This window comes from Oryzias latipes, chromosome 5 (assembly GCF_002234675.1).
Source record: "Oryzias latipes chromosome 5, ASM223467v1".
NCBI lineage: Eukaryota > Metazoa > Chordata > Actinopteri > Beloniformes > Adrianichthyidae > Oryzias > Oryzias latipes.
The window spans coordinates 29003368-29021452 of record NC_019863.2 but is presented as its reverse complement, the minus strand read 5'-3'; the positions used below and the strand labels follow the sequence as shown (position 1 = coordinate 29021452).

The 18085-nt window shown below is 38.7% G+C and overlaps 1 protein-coding gene across 2 annotated transcripts in view; it reads left to right on the top strand.

Annotated features, from left to right (window-relative positions):
- The window catches only part of LOC101170754 (copine-8), a 314618-nt gene that overhangs the window by 127526 nt on the left and 169007 nt on the right, over positions 1-18085 (top strand). The window lies entirely within an intron of this gene.

Here is an 18085-nt window from a genome sequence, read left to right as displayed (position 1 = left end):
TAGGCTCTATTTTGACACCATATTTTGCTTCCGCTCTTTCCAGAGCAGTGTGGGAAAGAAATCCTGCTTGTTGCAGGTAAACATTTTAAAAGGTAAAAATGTTATATTAGATTTAAAAAATAGTGAAACAAAATTGTCTAATTTCCTTTTTTTCTTTCCTTTTCATCACTTTTTTTTTTTTTTTTTTACCAAGTTGATTAATCAGGCATCTAATGGCCATAATATCTTTTTTTTTCATTCATGTCACTAAAATTGTATCTGCATTTCAAATTTATTTTTGGATGTTTTTTTTTAACAAGTTGACTAACACTACAGAAAAATATTCTACCAGACAATTTGCAAACTTCGGCAGAGCTTCTAGTTAATTGTTCTGTACTCTGTTTTGTTTACTGTTATAATCTTTCCCCGTCTTTAATTTATTTTACTCTGTAAATCACAAACATTTATCTGTGAAGGGTGCAATAGAAATGAACCTTCATATACCTTTTATGTGTAACGTGTTTGTGACTGTCGTGAATCACAGGACATCATAGGAAAGATAAATAACATAACATGTTTTTACACTAATCATCATGTCAAGCATTCATTTATTTTCTTGTAGCACCAATAGCTGCTTGTCTCTAATGAATTTAGTGATGTTTTGTGCTTTGTGTCACCAGGCTGTCACATTTTTTTAACTAAATAACCTCAATGTGATACAAAACACAAACCGTGGTTATTAGAGCAAAACGGGTGCTTTTCTGTATTTGCCCAAAGGCAAATTTTGTCAATTAATTTTCTGTAATGAAGAAACAAGGAAACCATCAGACACAGATCCAAGCAGCAATCTAGCATTAAGAATGACTCTGTTCCCCAAAAAAAACAAAAACGGGGGTGCTTTTAAAGGCTGCTTTTGCACTGTTTTTGTATTTCTAACCTTTTGCAGGGTGCAGACTTTTCTCATGACAGCATGTTTGCAGCGTTCACAAAGCTGGAATACTTTCACCTAAAGGCAAATCAATGACAAAGTTTTGCAGCGTGTTTACAGATTCCCCAGTTATGTTGAGTTTATTTTTGTTTTTGTGACTAAATAAATAAATGCGTTTTCAAAGAACTGAGATTCAGATTTACTTTTAAAACTGCATGTTGCAGCCTCTTAAAAAAGCGAAAAAATATTTCTGTTGGCATGACAGCAGGCATGAAATACTAAGAGAATGACTGGATTCCAACTAGTCTGTGTTGTTGTTATATTAAACAGCATTAATAATGTCTATACCCACTGGAGAGCTATATCTAAACATACGATAACTCTGAGAAAAAGGGCATCACAGAGCAGTATACTGCACACACATTTACAAGTCAGAATTAAAAGGAGATTGGAGCATATGACCTTTTGGCCTTAACATGAAGGACCCCCCACCCCATGGGTCTTCTTATCGAGATGTCAAAGAATCAAAGTGGATAGAGTTAAAGAAAGGGATCAAAGTTGCTTGCTCACAGAGCGAAACATCTGTCACCTCGGCAGGAAGTTTTTCTTTTCTGTTTTATTTACAGATTTTAAAGCGTCTGTCAGTTTTGAGTCATCTTTATAACTGCAAGGTTTCAGAAGGAGGTTTTTGAATGCCCTTTAAACCATTGACAACATTTTTTTAACATATTTCTATAATCCTAAAAAAAACATTTTGGATCATTTGACTATAATTTAATATACATAAAAGTGCAAGGGAAGCAAAAAATGTTCTGTAACGCAATGCACTAATAAGGACGGAAGTACAGTGTGAGAGTTAGTTTAACACATTGATTGAACAACAATTTGTTTAATTCATGGTAGAAATATAACACTTAAGAGTCTCATTTAGTCTAACAAAAATGATTTTTAAATCAAAGTAGTTAAAAAAACGATAAAATGACTGAACCTTCCATATTTTAACATTTCAAAATATAATCTTGTGTTAAACTGTTGTTTTATTAATATGATTACATTTTTTTCACTTTTGGTATGTGCTTGGTAGCTGCAGAAACACTGTAGTTGCAGAAAAGGCCCGTACAGAACTCATAACTGGTCTCAGGTTAAAATTTCATGAGCATGCATGCTCATTTGTCTCCATAGGAAACTAAATGACAGCTGGGACTGGCTAAGAACATTCCTCTGATCCCAAACCGAATGAAGCATTTTTGTAAAAAAATGAAATTGAACTAATGTGTAGTCCTGATTGTGTTTCAAAATCCCATCCTTTCAGTTTGACAATTACATTCTTTTTATGAACAGTTGAAAAAGAAGCAACAAAAGAGAGAAAATGAGATAAAAACATGACAAATTCCACAATGATGAGAATTATGTGTCATGTCAGCCATATAGCCTCATAGACTGGTTCCTTAGAAAGTAGCTGTCAGTTGTCATATTCTCACTACATCCAGAAAAATTAACCTAAAGCTATGTTTTCTGAGGAGCAATATGTCAACAGCCGCAACTTTTCTGGACACACGCTCATCTCAAAAGGGCAGATGCGACAATGGATGCATGCTCTGTGATTAGATGAGTCAACCTTTCAGCTGGGTTTAGGAAAAAAAAGTAAGTCAGGTTTAATATATGTCAAATTGAAGGAAAACCTCTGCTCATGGGTTACAGTGATACCAGTAAAGTTGTCAGTGAAGCTTGGTCTGAAATGACATGAAAGTCAAAGATTTACTGCAGGTAAATGGTACTGGTCGGGCCATATTTACAACACCCCTTGTGGGCCCTCTTTTTTCCCCGGGGTTCCCCCCTCCTGGGCGGGGGCGGCGGGCCCCTGCCTTGCTCCTCCCTGGACCAACCGTGGGCCGGGCGGATGGCTGCCTGGAGTGCGGGGCGGGTCTCCCTTGGGGGGTCCTGGCTCGTACCTGGGGTTGGGGCGGGGGGATGCCCGGAACTCCTGGGTGGTGGTGGGGTGCTCGTCTGGGGCTGTGGGCGTCCCTCTCCGGTGGGGCCCTGCGTTGGGCTCTCCCGGCGCGGCGGGGGGGCTGTTCTCCTGGTTGGGCTGGGGCGGCCCTCTCTTTCCCTCTGTGCCTCCCTGCTCTCTGGCTCTGGGGGGCCTTGCGGCGGTCCTGCTGGCCCTGGCCTGGGTGGCGGGCTTGGTCGCCCGGGCGGCGGTTGTTCCCTGCCGGTTTCCGTGTGGCGTGGGGGGGATTCCGGCTGCCGCTGCTGCTGCGGTGGGGGTCTTGGGGTGGGGATGGCTGGGCGCTCTCCTTCCTTCTTTACACATTCCACCATCCATATTAGAAGAACATGAGCACTCACCTGAGCACGGGTGTTGGCTCACCTTTGCACTGGCGGTTTGCGTGACTGAATGACTGAAATGTTTCACACTAGTTGGTTTTAAGGCATAAGTATGCGTGTGAGCACTATCTGTTTTGTGTACATGTCGACAGATGGACATTTTTGCAACTAGCAGGTGTGTTTGACACTTGGGTGTGTGTGTGGACAGGCTCCGCCCTTTTTGTACTGCATTTGAGCCTTACCATGGTGATTAACAACCAGTAAACTTGTTGCTCTATGCTGCTTCATGGTCTTATCCCCCTTCCCCTCCTACTATCACCCTCCTTCCCCCCCTCTTTCTAACGTCCCTCTCTCTTCTTCCCCTCTTTCCTTTTCCGTCCGGTCCAACACCAAAGATCTTCAAACATGTTTGAAATTAATAAAGTTTGGCCTCAATTACAAAAGGGGTTTATTCAGACATACCTTTGGTTTGTCTGAAGATTAATAACCCCTCTTGTTAAAGTAAAATATGTCCAACACAAGAGGCCCTCAGCTCTCATCTGTTTGCCCAGCTGTTGGACAGGACAAGGTAAAAAAAAAAAAAAAGAAAAAAAAAAAAAAAAAAAAAAAAAAAAGATTTACTGCAGGTAAAGACCAGTCTTTTACCTGAAATTCAGTGTTCATTTCAACAGGACAGCACAGTCCTGAAGCAGCACTGCATCACAGACTCTGATCTTCAGGTCGGAAAGAATCTGCTTCCTATTGATCCCAAGAATTGCTCACATTTTCTACATGTAATTAAAGTGAAGTCTCTGCTTTAGCCGGAGTGAAAACCAATTCAGAAAAGCCAATAAATATTACGATAAGAGTTTTTCTTGTTTGAAAACAATAAGTTAGGCGCTGAGTGCTCGGCCGCTGTGCATTGAGGCTAATCATCCACAAAGTCTTATTTAATGTATTGCATGTGGAGACAAACCTGAAAACAATTTAGAAGTTCATAAATGGAGCCATCAAAATATACAAACATTTTGAAGCCAAACAGTGAGGAGCGGTGATATTTGATGGTATAATCAGTAAAAAAAAGTATATACCGGTATGTAGTGAACTATTGGATTTAGAATTTATACATTTTTAAATAGTATTTTCCTTTTTCGTTTGATGTTTTTGCATTTGGGTTCATGTAGCATACACTATCTGTTTAAAATGTGCTTTATGTCTATTCTGTACTCAGAATTGAAATACCATATTTGGTATCCTACTTTAAATATAGTGAGTAATTGTAATTTGTGGCTTGGTGAAAATCTGGTGTTTTCTTGTGCTTTGCTCAGTTAATTTAAATGAATGTCATTGTTTGTTTGTTTTTAAAAGGGGATTTTTAAAGTAATGGAGAAGTCTTTGATTTAAATTGAAAGAATAAACAGAATTAATACAATCAGTTTCAAGCATGCAGCAGAGTGATACACATCTTCAGTTCAGACCCCGTCTTCTCCTAAAGTGACCCAAAAAAACAGTACAGTTCTTAGCGTTGAGATAAGAGGTCATGATCAATGATTCACTATCCTGCAACAGATGCAACTGAATTGTAGAATGGCCACTTTTTCCTTCGAATCTCCTGTGCCGCCTCTGAAGTTATCATCCGGACCTGTTTATCAGACAGATGATCAAGCATGTTTGAAAGATTACAGACAAAAGACTACAAAAGAATTAAGTTTATGCTCGCAACAAGTAAAAGAAAGTTCTGCTGTGTTAAACTGACTCAGGTGTGACCCTTTTTCAAAAAATCTTGGTCTGATTCTGACAGGTAATTGACCCGTATGGGTGCTGTCTGTTTTTTGGGTTGGGTTGTGATTTAGGCATTAAGAAGCAATGTCATCCCAGTGTCCTTAGTTATGTTTGCCTCGTAGAAACAGGGCTGACCAGCTGTTGAATGGCCCGAGCATCTCTCTGGTGCATGGCTCATGTTACACAAAACACTGCAAATCTTGTGCATAGTAGATGACAGACACTCCACAAGGGCTCCAGACATTCATTTTTTCACCAGTAGAAAACCTTCAGTGGAAATCTGTTTTTTGCACAAATTCGAGACCCATTTGTTATTCTGGACAGATTACTGCAAAACCCTAACAAACGGCAATTAAAATGCTTTTGTGTGGAGACACACTTTTGCTATTTTTAAGAATTTTAGTGCAACAGTGCGCCTCACACCGAGCATGCACTTCTGCCTGCCTCTATGCCCCAAATCCAGAACATCTTTGAATGTTTTGAATAGAAAACAGAGGGCTAAATTGACAAAAAGTTTAATAACTGATTCCCATGGTGACTCCAAGCAGGTAAAATAAAACAAACCAAAATAGACTTTTAAAGCTTGGGTGCACAGAAGAATGTTCTCAACATTACTTGTACAGCGCTTTTCTACCTTCCTCGAAGACCCAAAGCACTTTAGAGTCGCAGTCCCATTCAGCCAGTCACACACACATTCACGCTGTGAATCATATATTGGGCGGCCGTGGCGCCCAATATAGCTTACCTTTAGTACTAATACAAGTGTCTAAATAATACAGTTAGACAAGAAGATTCAAGAAGACTTTTATTTAAAATATGGAAGCAACCACCTTTGTAGAATGTCATGTATAAATGAGATAAATACAGAAAATACTTATGAGGAACTTCTCATTAGAGAGCAATCCAGACTGGTGGTGCGTCCTCTGCCCTGTTGGGAATGTGCTATAAAAAAAAAAAAACTCACATTCATATTCAGCACCTGATTAGAAGTGAACCTTTGTTTGTGATGCTGCAGAACCATTACATCACACACAGACCTTTGCTGAGGTTTAGTGTAATTGGGCCCGAGAGTGGCCATTATTTAACAACACGGCTCATGCTGGGACTTCGCTTTTTGACTAGCAGAGGGTTCAGTTAATCAAAACCGTACAGAAAATTCAGCATGCGCTGGATCAAAACCCAACGAAAAATGAATGTTAAACAAACAGCATCAACCTGTTGAATGTCCAGAAGACTGCTTAAAGTCTAGATAAAACACCTGGTTATATTTAATGCTTGTGAAAGGTTCATATTTGCTTATTTTAACATTTCAGGACCTGACATTGATGTGTGGACGTGGCATTTTGGATTGTATTACCACAGTAGTCAATTCATCTTAACTAGAGCTCTATGACTACATGTTTAGATTAAAGTCCTGCTAATGAGTTAATAGTAAACTAGATATGATGAATATGTCTCTTTAAATCTATAAAAAGTGTTGTCATCAGATCAAGAAGTGCTTTACTGGTCTTTACTGTTGCTCTCAACTATCCTGCACAGAGAATACTGCTGATTCAGTGGGACAAAGTTTATGTGGCTGTTTGTTTGTTTGTATGAGAGCTATACAGCTCCTGCACGCTGAAATAGCATGAGTGCATGTTTGTGTGTCTGCAAATTGAGTTTCAGCTACTCATATTCACCTGATCAGCATTTATTAATGTGTGTTTAAGCCACAGTTTTCTGACAAATTGTCCACAGAAGCACAAACACGCAGCGGCTGAACAAGTCAGCAGCTCAGTTACTTTGAATCAGTGTGAATCAGCTTTGTGCAGGGCATTGTGAGAGCTGCTTGCAGATAAATACATTCAAAAAAGAATAATTAAACAAATAATCACCAAAACATCAAAGATGAATGTTTCATTTTTATTATTGATTCATTGTATTAATGAACCAGCAAGGAGAATTGCTTAAACTTGAACATAAAAAGGAAAATCATAGGGCGAGTTTTCACCAGTTTAACCCTTTAATACCGGAGATGTTGCAGGTGACACCTAAATGACACATGCTCTTTGACATACAGAAACTCTCTATCAACGATTCTGATATGAAAAGCAACTTTTCAAATCACTTTTGCACCGATTATAAACACTTTACAAGCAAAAAAAGTTGCATATTGGCACAAAGCAGAAATTTCTCTGAAACAGAATCAGCGGATTAACGTAGACTGCGTAGGGACATCACTGCTGTAAAGTGTTGCATATCTGCGCCTCCAAATCCGCTGGAATTATATTAATTTTGGTTGAAGTTTAAGAATGTCAACCCAGGAGCAAAAGCTCTGGCGTTAAAGTGTGAAAACAGCAACGCATTCTAATAAATTCACTTGGGGTCTAATTAAGGAAGATTTTTTTAAAACAATAGGATAAATTGTGTGTACACACAAAGAGCTTGCATGTGTTGTTGCACAAGGATTTGGGGGGTCTCAACTGAGAATCATCTGGAACAGGTGGAAACAGCAGGATCTAAAGGGGCAGTGAATTGTGCACATTAAACCAATGCAGTACTATCAATGAAATGGAGATTGGAGAAGGAGCCTCTGGAACAAACAAATCAGTCTTTGAAGATGGGTTTTTCATCCCTGAAGCACAATGTGCGCACCTCAGTAACACCAGCCCTAAGGCGGGAGGCTCAAACTATAGCAGGGCACACTCTGGGCTGGATCTGTGCTGAAGAGTCTTTGTTGAGAGGGACAGAGGTAGGTGTACAGGTTAGAGTTGGGGCTGTCTTTGTCTCCAGCAGCTGAAGAGGATGAAAAGATGGTTGCTATGTTGTGAAAAGTGGACTTTAGATAGGCTATACAAAAAGCCATCCTAGTTGTAAAATTAAAAAAAACAAGCCACAAATAAGGCTGATTCCATCAGTGAGCTTAAATAAGAAGATTGTTAAGCCAATAAGGTACCTTGCTTGTTTTTATAAATGGGATTTTTCAAACATGAATGGGAGCTCACCCTCTTTACATGGAGTGAGAACATTTTCTTTTGGGTGTATTTACACCACCCTTTTTAAAAGTGATCACACCCTATTATAACCTATTGAATTCACTTTAATGCCACCAGCGAGGTTAAAGGAGAGGACAGCAGCCCTGCTGTACCAAACAAAGTTTAATTTATAGCTTGGAATCGGAGAGGAGTAATTTCTGGAGTTATGTGTGATACAGAAGTCACTGCAAAGCTGCTCTCCTTCAAACATTAGTCATTATTACAGCAAGTTGCTTGTTTTTACATTTCCATGTCCTTCTGGCCTTTGACATTGACATTTCAGCTAATCCGTTTTCTGCTTTGCTCTGCTTCATTTGCTCGTTCCCTCCTCCTCCACAGCGGATTTTTAATTTCACCTCCAGCCAAACACTCAGCTTTTTGCTGTAATCTCATCAGAAAAACTAATCAGGCTTTAATACACCTAGTGCCCCTCTCTCTCTCTCTATTGTTTTATTATTTTTTATTTTTTTAAATCTCCCAGGAGAGCAAGACAATCACAGCAGTGAGGAGAAACCCAGATTTCACTTTGGTTCCTGTTATCAATTTCAGGGCTATTACAGGGTAAAGGTTTTAATTTCATATGGAAATGGAATTCTGTCAAGATATGATCCGCTTTAGGACACATTTACAGCATATTTGCTTTAATGTATCTCCCAATAGAGTGAAAAAGAAGGAGGAATAAAAGCATATTTTATCAGTTTCCTTAGATTGGATCAGTGCAGAGATAATAAAATGCATCGAATAATTGAATTTTCTTAAAGTAGTTTGAAAATGCTCATTGAGAAGAGGAAAGCTTTTGGAAATAGAAGCATATAGATCATTCTATAAATAAAACATGAAAAAATGTGTATGAAGAGTATGGATTTAAAATCAATTTATGGATTACTGATGCATTTAGTAAATGATGTATACCTGTGTAGTGTGTTACTACCTTCTAGGCCCAAAGCACTTCTAAGAAGTCCCATTGACCCATGTTCAGTGTCTTGCCTAAGGACACTTCAACACATAGGGAAGGTCGACCGCTCTACCTCTGCACCACAACCAGACTTTAAGTAAGTTGATAACTGAAAGATCAGGAAATGGTAAAATGGTAAATGGCGAATACTTGTACAGCGCTTTTCTACCTTCCTCGAAGGCCCAAAGCACTTTAGAGTCGCAGTCCCATTCAGCCAGTCACAGACACATTCACGCTGGTGGCAGCTCTGCTGCAGAACACTGGCACCGACCTTCCTTCAGAGGCAAGGTGAGGTTCAGTGTGTTGCCCAAGAACACTTTGACACAGGGGTCAGAGGTTGCGATCAGAGGTTGACCACCCTACCACTGCGCCACGGCCGCCAGATATATGATTATAGCTTACCTAGTACTAATACAAGTGTCTAACTAATACAGTTAGACAAGAAGATTCAACACACCCAAACATTGTTTCCCAACCTTGGCCTTCCAAGGTCCATCCAACCTCTGTTTAAACACACCTGCCTTTGATGACTGTGGTTGTCAGGCTTTCACAGAGCATGATGATAAGCTTGATCAGGTATGCATAAACAGGGCAACATAGAAGACATGCAGTGCCTGTGCCCTGAGGACCAGGGTTGGGAAACACTGCTCTAATACCACAGTCTGATCATTTTAGCAGTTGTTTAAGCGTTCAGGTTGGTCTTTCCCCTTAGTAAAATAACTTGGTTGATGATGATTAATGTTTACTTCTGGCCACTGATTCCATTTTATTTAACATGGTACCATCATCTTCATGAATGATACGTTGACGCTAAAGATGTCGCTGACAGAAAGGCATATTTGAAAGCTTTGTAAATATGCGCTAAACAAGCATTGTTATGATGTGACACTCTTTTAGTAAGAAAACTTTAAACGCATGTACCAGAATATAGAGACAGGTTTACCTAGGATACCAGCAAAGAGAAAAATGTAACTGGTGAATTTGCAACAGAGCAGTAAATCTAATCAAAGACCTATTTAGATAAAAATTTTGTTTTTGGTGTTTTAACATGTTTTGTGATAATATTTTTAGTGATGAAGGACATAGGAAACGCAAGTCCCTTTGAAAATGAGGTTATTTGTGACAGAAAAAAAATCGGATGGTTGAGCCTCAAGCTGCCAGCTCTGAACTCTCAGCAACATGGAGGGAAATGGGGGGTGGGGTTGCTCAGAAAAAAATGAAGTCAAAAATTGACTACAGCAAACAAACTTAAGGTATCATGATGCTAAAAAGTAAAAAGAATAAGAAATAAAAGAGAATTGCATTGTTTATGTTGATGTCAGAATAATCAGAATCTGCTGTTTCATTTAAACCTGCCAAAAAATGACATTATATATATATATATATATATATATATATATATATATAAAATATGCAAGTATGGAATTAAATAATTTTACTTAAAATTCCCTGCAGTTGGTAAAAGTTCCTTCTTTCCTGGCAAAGACATTTTTTACACTTCACACTGTGTGACCCTGACCTGTTTTTTTTTTTGTTTTTTTTAAGATTTATTTCTCATTCATAGTATCTGCTAAATGTGAATGTACCGGTAAATATCTAGTTCTGTTTCTGGAGTGGTTGTTTTGAATTATCTTAAAGCCATTTTGTGACCTGACAGATTTTTATGTCACTTAATTTAAACCAATGACGAAAAACATCAGACTTGATTTAACTTACAAAGAATTATGTGTGGATTTCCAATGAATAAATCATTGATTTTATCCTAATTAGTTTAGGGAGATTATATTAAAAAAAAAGATTCCTCGGATATCTTCTTTAAGTCTTCCTCTTTGTAACCTTAGTGAGGCCAATAAGGAGGATTTTGTCTTAAAGTAGAGGCATATCTGGTGACCCTTATATAGGAATTTAGCTGATAAATGAGTGGTATGTTAATATAAACATGCAGCTAAGTAGATATTATGAACCTACTTTTGCTTTACTGGATTTACACCTCTGGTCAATTAATTTTTTTCATCAGAGGGATTTTCTGCAGCCTCGCTAGTGAAGACACGTGCACATTACTGAACACACTCCAACTCCCAGGATCACTAAATATCTTTGGAAACAACTGGTTGAGTCCAAGCCATTAATAATGTGCATCACATTAGGCACTAATTAATCACTCCAAGGGTCCTAATTATAGTTATGTCACTAAAGTCAGGTGGCTTCTGCAGTTCAAAAACTTAAATAGTGCAGTCTTCAGAGTGAGCTACTTCTGTCACTCAAAGGTGAGTAAATTGATCAGTTAAATCCTGGTGAACCGAGTTTGTCAAAAAACAGGGACCAGTTTAGCTTGCCACCTGGCACTAAAACATGACAAAAGCCATCTGTGCAACCTTCACCAACTGTAAAAGTTTTCCTGGCCAATCGTCGCAAACGAAGACCAACCATGCACAGCAGAGGTCATACATGGATAAAGGGAACAGGAATGGGGTCTGTGTACATCAGACAGAGCATTTCATAGCTGGGTTTCACCCAAATGTAAACAGACTGTCTTGTTTCCAGTGGCTGTTTTTGATATGGGCGAGGTGAGGGCTGGCCCAGGGCGGCACATAACAGGGGGCGGCATTTTCCGTGCCCGCAGTGTTACATACAAGTAACTAGCTAAGTCAAAGAGGAGACTTTCAGCTTTTATTTTGACATGCCTGCTGCAGTCTGCATTTTGCACTTTTATTTTTGACACAACTAACACTGAACATCGCACCCATGTCTTCATCCTCTCCCCTCTCCACACTTATGGTGCAAAGAAAACAAAAAAAAGGATGAAACAACTAAGAGTGAAACAACCTAAAACAGCCACATGAAAAGGAATTAGGCAGAGGAAAAAACCCGTGCTCAACCCAATTTCGAACAGAGCTGGCACTGGGGATTATTTCCCACAATTCCCCGCTCCGACACAGCAGATCCAACGTGCACGTGACCACCGCCTTTTGCTGCAAGACACTTGCACCCACACCTCTTTGAGGTAGTCTTTGAAACATAACGAGTCAAAAAATTCGAGAGAGGGGCGCAACACATCGGTAGCTGGGTGAATCACACTAACATGTAATCTGGAATCTTTTTCAGTCTAACAATCAACTTGGTAGTTTGTTTAAAAGAAAAATTATTTCCTATGATTTTGGAAAACACAAACCTAAACCGGCACTGTCATCAGCATTCTGAAGGTCCGTACTTCTGTCCCAGGTGACTCCCAAAAGCCAGACAAATGGTAAATATAACCTTTAGTTTCTCAGCCAAGCTCATGCACACATACCAAGGTTCACATTTACAGACATGAAAAATACTTAAAAATGATTCCAACAAAATTAATTCTGAAACTTTCCATCAATACTTTTTCTCCATCAGCTTTTTAGACTTGCAGGATATGTTTAATGCATCAGACTTCAGACTTGCCTGGTGGTTAGGGAGGCAGACTCATAATTAAAAACCAGCAGATTTGATCCCTTATGCATGGAGATATAATAATGAATAAAGTTTTGACAAATGTGAACTAAAACTGGGAGACACTATCATTTCCAAGTGGATATTCATAGTTTAGTGAGATTTTACGAATTTTTACAAAAAAAGCAAAACATTATTATTATTTTACAATATGTGTTAATGCTAGATTATAAGCAAAAAATAATAATAATATTAAATATGTTAATATGTCAATACATGTTTGTATTCTAAATAACTAGACATGACTTGTTATTTGTTTTGTCTTCCTTGTAGCCAAATCCTTAATTAACAACTTACATGAAATCACAAAACCTTACTACATTAACCTGCATATTAATAATGTCCAAACAAAACAGACACAGCAATGCTTAACCCCCCCCCCCCCCCCCCCCCAAAAAAAAAAAAACAAAAAAAAAACACGTTTGTTTGGCCTACAATTTGGTAAAACAAAGTCTTCTATCTCTAATATATTCCTTAATGTGCCTGACCAAAGTCTGGTCAATTTGGTTTTATTACTAAAATAATAGGGCTAACTCTAGGGCTCCAACTATGCAATGTCTTACATGATTTGTAAGTTTGCTCAAAAAAAGGCAAAGTAAACTATTAACTGTATCTTGTTTCAGAAGACATACCAGAGATTAACGTGGAACTACTGCACACAGGACAGACAGCTTGTTGTTTTACACAACTATCACATCATTAATCTTCTTCCATTTATTCCCTTTCGGGGTCATGGGGCTGCCGGAGCGAAGGCAGGGGGCACCCTGGACAGGTAGAGTGTCCACAATCACACACCCACGCACTCTCACATTCACACCTAGGGACGAATTAGAACCTATATGAAGTATATTTTTGGACAGTGGGAGGAAGCCAGAGTCCCCGGAAAAAACCCACGCATGCACAGGGAGAACATGCAAACTCCAGGCAGAAAGGTCCCCCATTGATGTTCTGGTTCATGTCCCCCAGCCGGGACTTAAACCAGCCTTCTTGCTGTGAGGCAAGAGCGCTAACCACTGCGCCACCATGCAGCCCAGTAATGTCATGAGGGCATAACTAACATTTACTAGCAGATGACAAACCATCAAAACAAGTACATATCTGTAGGTGTGGAATAATGTATTTTAAGGTTCTTGGATGTATAGTCAAGGAGGACATAAGGGTGGTTGGTGTGAGTAAGGGGGATGGAGAGGAAAAGGTTAGATGGAGGCAGATGATTTGATGTCGAAATCAGCCAAAGGCAATTAAAAAGTGTTTGGGCACAAACATTGATTGCAATAAAAGTTCAAGCCAACAAGTAAATTGTGCTTTTTCTGAATGGTAGCAAGTGTTGCTCAGACATATTGTTCATTCATTATAAAACACCAAGTCTTTCATATATTGGAATCGAGATGTAAAGCAAGATTTACAAGATTTGCACCGCTTTGACTTTGTGCAATGGGACTTCACCAATTTAAGGAGGTGGACACGCACTGGAAGAAGCCCCTCCCTGCTGCTCCGGCTGGATGTGCATTCATGAAACCGCGTATAGCACGTTCTTGAATGTGCCACATGTGTCTGGTGTTTATGCAGCTTCAGAGTTCAAGGATAAAGGTGGAAAGATTTCATGTAATCCATGGATACCAGTGAAGATCACAAATCATTGAAGAACGAAGGTTCAACACACCGTTTAGTGGGTCTAGATGACCCAACTCCCAACGTTAAAGTGCCTAGGATAGCACAAGGGTTAACTGACGATAAAGTGGATGAATGGATGAAGAGTTTATGATGGTAAAGTTTTAAAAGTTCACAACTTGATTAGTTAATTTTAAAATAATGCATTCAGTCTGACAAACCCTCTAACCGCAAAGCCACAAGAACAGATCTTTTCATGTAAAGAAAAAAAAGATCTTTAAAATACTGTGGATGATACATTATGGCACTGTCCTCATTGAAAAAGGAGACAGAAAAAAAACTTTACAAGTACTCTTGCATAAGTCTTCTCAAATAAATCAGGCATGTAAAATATGTTTTCAGTCATCCAACTAATGGTTTGGAGCTGCTGCATCTCTGAAGAAAAGAGGTACAGCCAAAGCTTTGAAGCCCCCTCTAACTGACTGCGAAAGGCTGCATAAATGAACTTTTTAGATGTATTTTTCATGGCTTTTGATCTGCCACTCTTTGATTCCTTTGGACACAGACCGCTGACAGGTTGATTTGACTGTAGACGGTCATTTCCCATTACTGTGAGGCCATTTATAGAACAGGACGGTGGTAGGAAGACATACATTTCAGTCATTTTACCCTGATCTTTTTTTCCAGACAGCATTGTATTGCAGCACATCATTTTGTCTCTTTGTACTCTTGGTTAGAAGCACAACGATGAAACAAGACGGGGCTGCTGCTATCCATTTAAACTTTACATAATCTGCAAAAGATTTCTGTTGGTTTCCATTGAAGCATTGATATGAAAGACATATTAAAGATTTATGATTTCCTTCTTTTATGAAATTTTTATCTTGATCAAATATGTACACAATCAAGCGAGACAGGAAACTTTCCAAACCAAACTATTTTAGCAGAGAAAGCTGGAGAGTATGCACTTTGTGAAGCGCTGATTGAGAGTTTTATAATTATTTTTTATTAGGACAACTGTAATTTGAATGCCTTTGTTTTTATTTAAAATGGCAGTAAAAACATGTCATGAAAAGGTGTCCCAACATGGTCATTGAATTGCACGGTGTCTTTCTCAGTTGTTTTGTTCCTTTGTCTAACTCAAAATGTCAGCACGCCTAAATCTCTCTTTACGCCCAAAATTCTCTTCCTGCTTTTGTATCTGGTGTTTTATTTAATGGATTCCTGAAGTGAACTACTTCAAGTTGACCCTGCATTATGAAAATCTCCCAAAACCTCTCAACATATAAAAAAAGCTGCAGCAGCACAAATCCAGACTTATCTCAGTGTTATGGTTTTGGGTTTTCATCCCACCAGTGACAACAGCAACTGCCAGATAAAACTGTAATATCTCTGAAGATCTGATATAAATGTTAAAAAAAGAAAAAAACATGTGTATGTACTGTGTATTGTAAATTATATTCTACACAACTTTAAGATCCTGTTTGAAAATATATATTTAACCATCTTCTTGGATTTTTTTTTAATTTTTATTTTGTAAGCATTTTACTCACTTCTATTATTAAAGAACCTTTTTTTCATTATAGCAGAGAAACAGAAGTGTCAAATGAGCAAAATTCTGGGTAACTCTTGTGCTATCCTTGGCACTTTAATGTTGGGAGTTGGGTCATCTAGACCCACTAAACAGTGCGCTGAACCTTTTTTCTTCAATGATTTGTGATCTTCACTGGTGTCCATGGATTACATGAAATCTTTCCACCTTTATCCACCTTTGTCACGGTAGGGAAAACACGTCAATGTAAGGGTGGGGTCATCTAAGATAGCACAATCCTGGTGTCCCAAAAATACAAAAGGCTTCATTATCAGGTTTGATGCTGAAAAAAAGATTGTATTCCAAAGAGCAAATGTTAATTTTATCTATCTCTACAAAAAACTTAACCCTTTATGTTTTTGGGGGATAACAAAAATAAAAAGTTAAAACGTCAAGAAAAAAAAAAGAAAAAAATAATAATCAGTTTTCAGGTTATTGCATCCTTACCTGGTTAATACACAAAACATTAGATGACTTAATGAAGAAAATAAAAAATGGTATTTTTAAAGGGAAATGCACAGTTTTAAATTAAGGCTCCAATCTCTAAACATTAGAATTAGAAATAAGTAATTCATATAATAATTATTATTGATATACAAAAGTCAGAAGAAAGCAAGTAATAAACTAAGCCCGGGTCCAAGTTGCTTCCCTCTGGCTCCTCCCTATTGCTACAATTTAGGAGAGTTAGAAGCTGTAGTGGCATCTTAAGGTGTTTTATTTTAAGGAAGAGCTATAGGGACTGTGGCTGTCCCACCCCCCCGGTTAAGGGTGATATGCGTTGCATTTGTGGCGTGGTGGAGACACACATTTCTTCACGTAGGTGTGTTCTTAAGCGCAGACGTTTTTACTTAAAGTTTTGTCTTTGGATGCCTTTTAAAGTTGTAAAACCGATATTCAATATTTTCCTGATTTTTTTCTGTGTGTCATCAAGTGGTAATAACGTATGAATTTAAAGACACTATTTGTTCATGTCTCTCCACTTAAGGGGATAAATGTATGGGTAGGGAGAAGCCGTAGAGGCAGAGAAGCAGTTCAAATTTGGCCTTAGACTCATAATAAGAAGAACAAGGGATGCTCTTTTATTTGGGGGATACTTTTTCATTTGTAGTTTAGTTTTGCAGGAGTGGGTCATGTCCAAAGGGTATCACCGAGAATCTCCCAATAACAGGTTGTGCTGGCTTAAAGCACTGTGTTTTGTAAAGTCCATACTTTAATTTCAAAGGACACAACAACTTGGAACACTGGAAAAATTCAAAAGCAGTCTAAAAGCCTTTTTTTTATGGAGTTAATTCAGTCTCAATAATCAGAAATGCACACAACCGGTTTTACAAATGCACACGCTCCGATTCACAAATGTCATTTTATGCAAACGTGAAAAATAAATTCGGAAATACACACCCTGTGTTTCACAAACACACAGATTGTGTTTCACAAATGCACACTAAATGTTTTACAAATGCACAATAAGTGTTTCTCACAAATGTGCACACTGTTTTTCACAAAAACATTTTAGAAATTCACAATAAATGTATCAGAAATGCACAGTAGGTGCTTCACAAACATGATTTTTAGGTACACATGTGATGTGAACTCACAGATCATTCGAACTGCAGACTGTGCATTCAAAATCCCGTTCTCGTTTGTGAATCTCTCCGTGTGTGTGAGAGATTTTTCTACGGTGAATATTGAGACTCATCTGACGGAGCGGGTCAACTAATGTCACCATTGGCTAGTGAATCTGTCAATCAAACTCATCGGGAAAGCAGGCGGGTTCGCTTTTAGCCAATCGTATGGCCCCTTACACTTTCTCTACGCTTTCTGCAGGTGGCAAAAGCCCCGCCCATATTTGATTCTGTACCAGTCGGTCGTTAGCGTGTTAGCCTTAGCATGGCTTGTCGGTTTATTGCCTTCGGTTGTCAAAAATTACTGGCTTGTGCAACTTTTCAGTGGACCTGGAAGCAAGGCAACATTGGTTGAATGCAGTTGACATTGAATCCATCGAACTCTGTACTGGTCATGAGATTTAAAATGAGTGTTTCACTCGGGATTGTTTGTACGTTATTCTCTTAGCTTTCATGCTAGCGTCATTTCAACACTCAGACACGGTTTTGATCATATGAAGGTGGAGGAGAAAAATCTTCAACTTCCACAGGTTTTGTGGAGAAACTGCCATCACTTTGCTCCGTACCACGCAGTGGGACTACATTACCTCAAGTTCATCTCACTGTCATATCACAGACGCCCAATATACACTTCCCCTGCTCAGCCCGAAGTCACTTTGCTTGACCTTAATTTTATTTTTTTAATAACTCAAATGTCATTGATTTTATATTGTAACCATATACATATACACCTCTTGGCCAGGTCACCCTTGCAAAAAAGATCCTCATCTCTCTGGGTTTTATAGCTGGTTAAATACTACACAACAAAAGATGGTC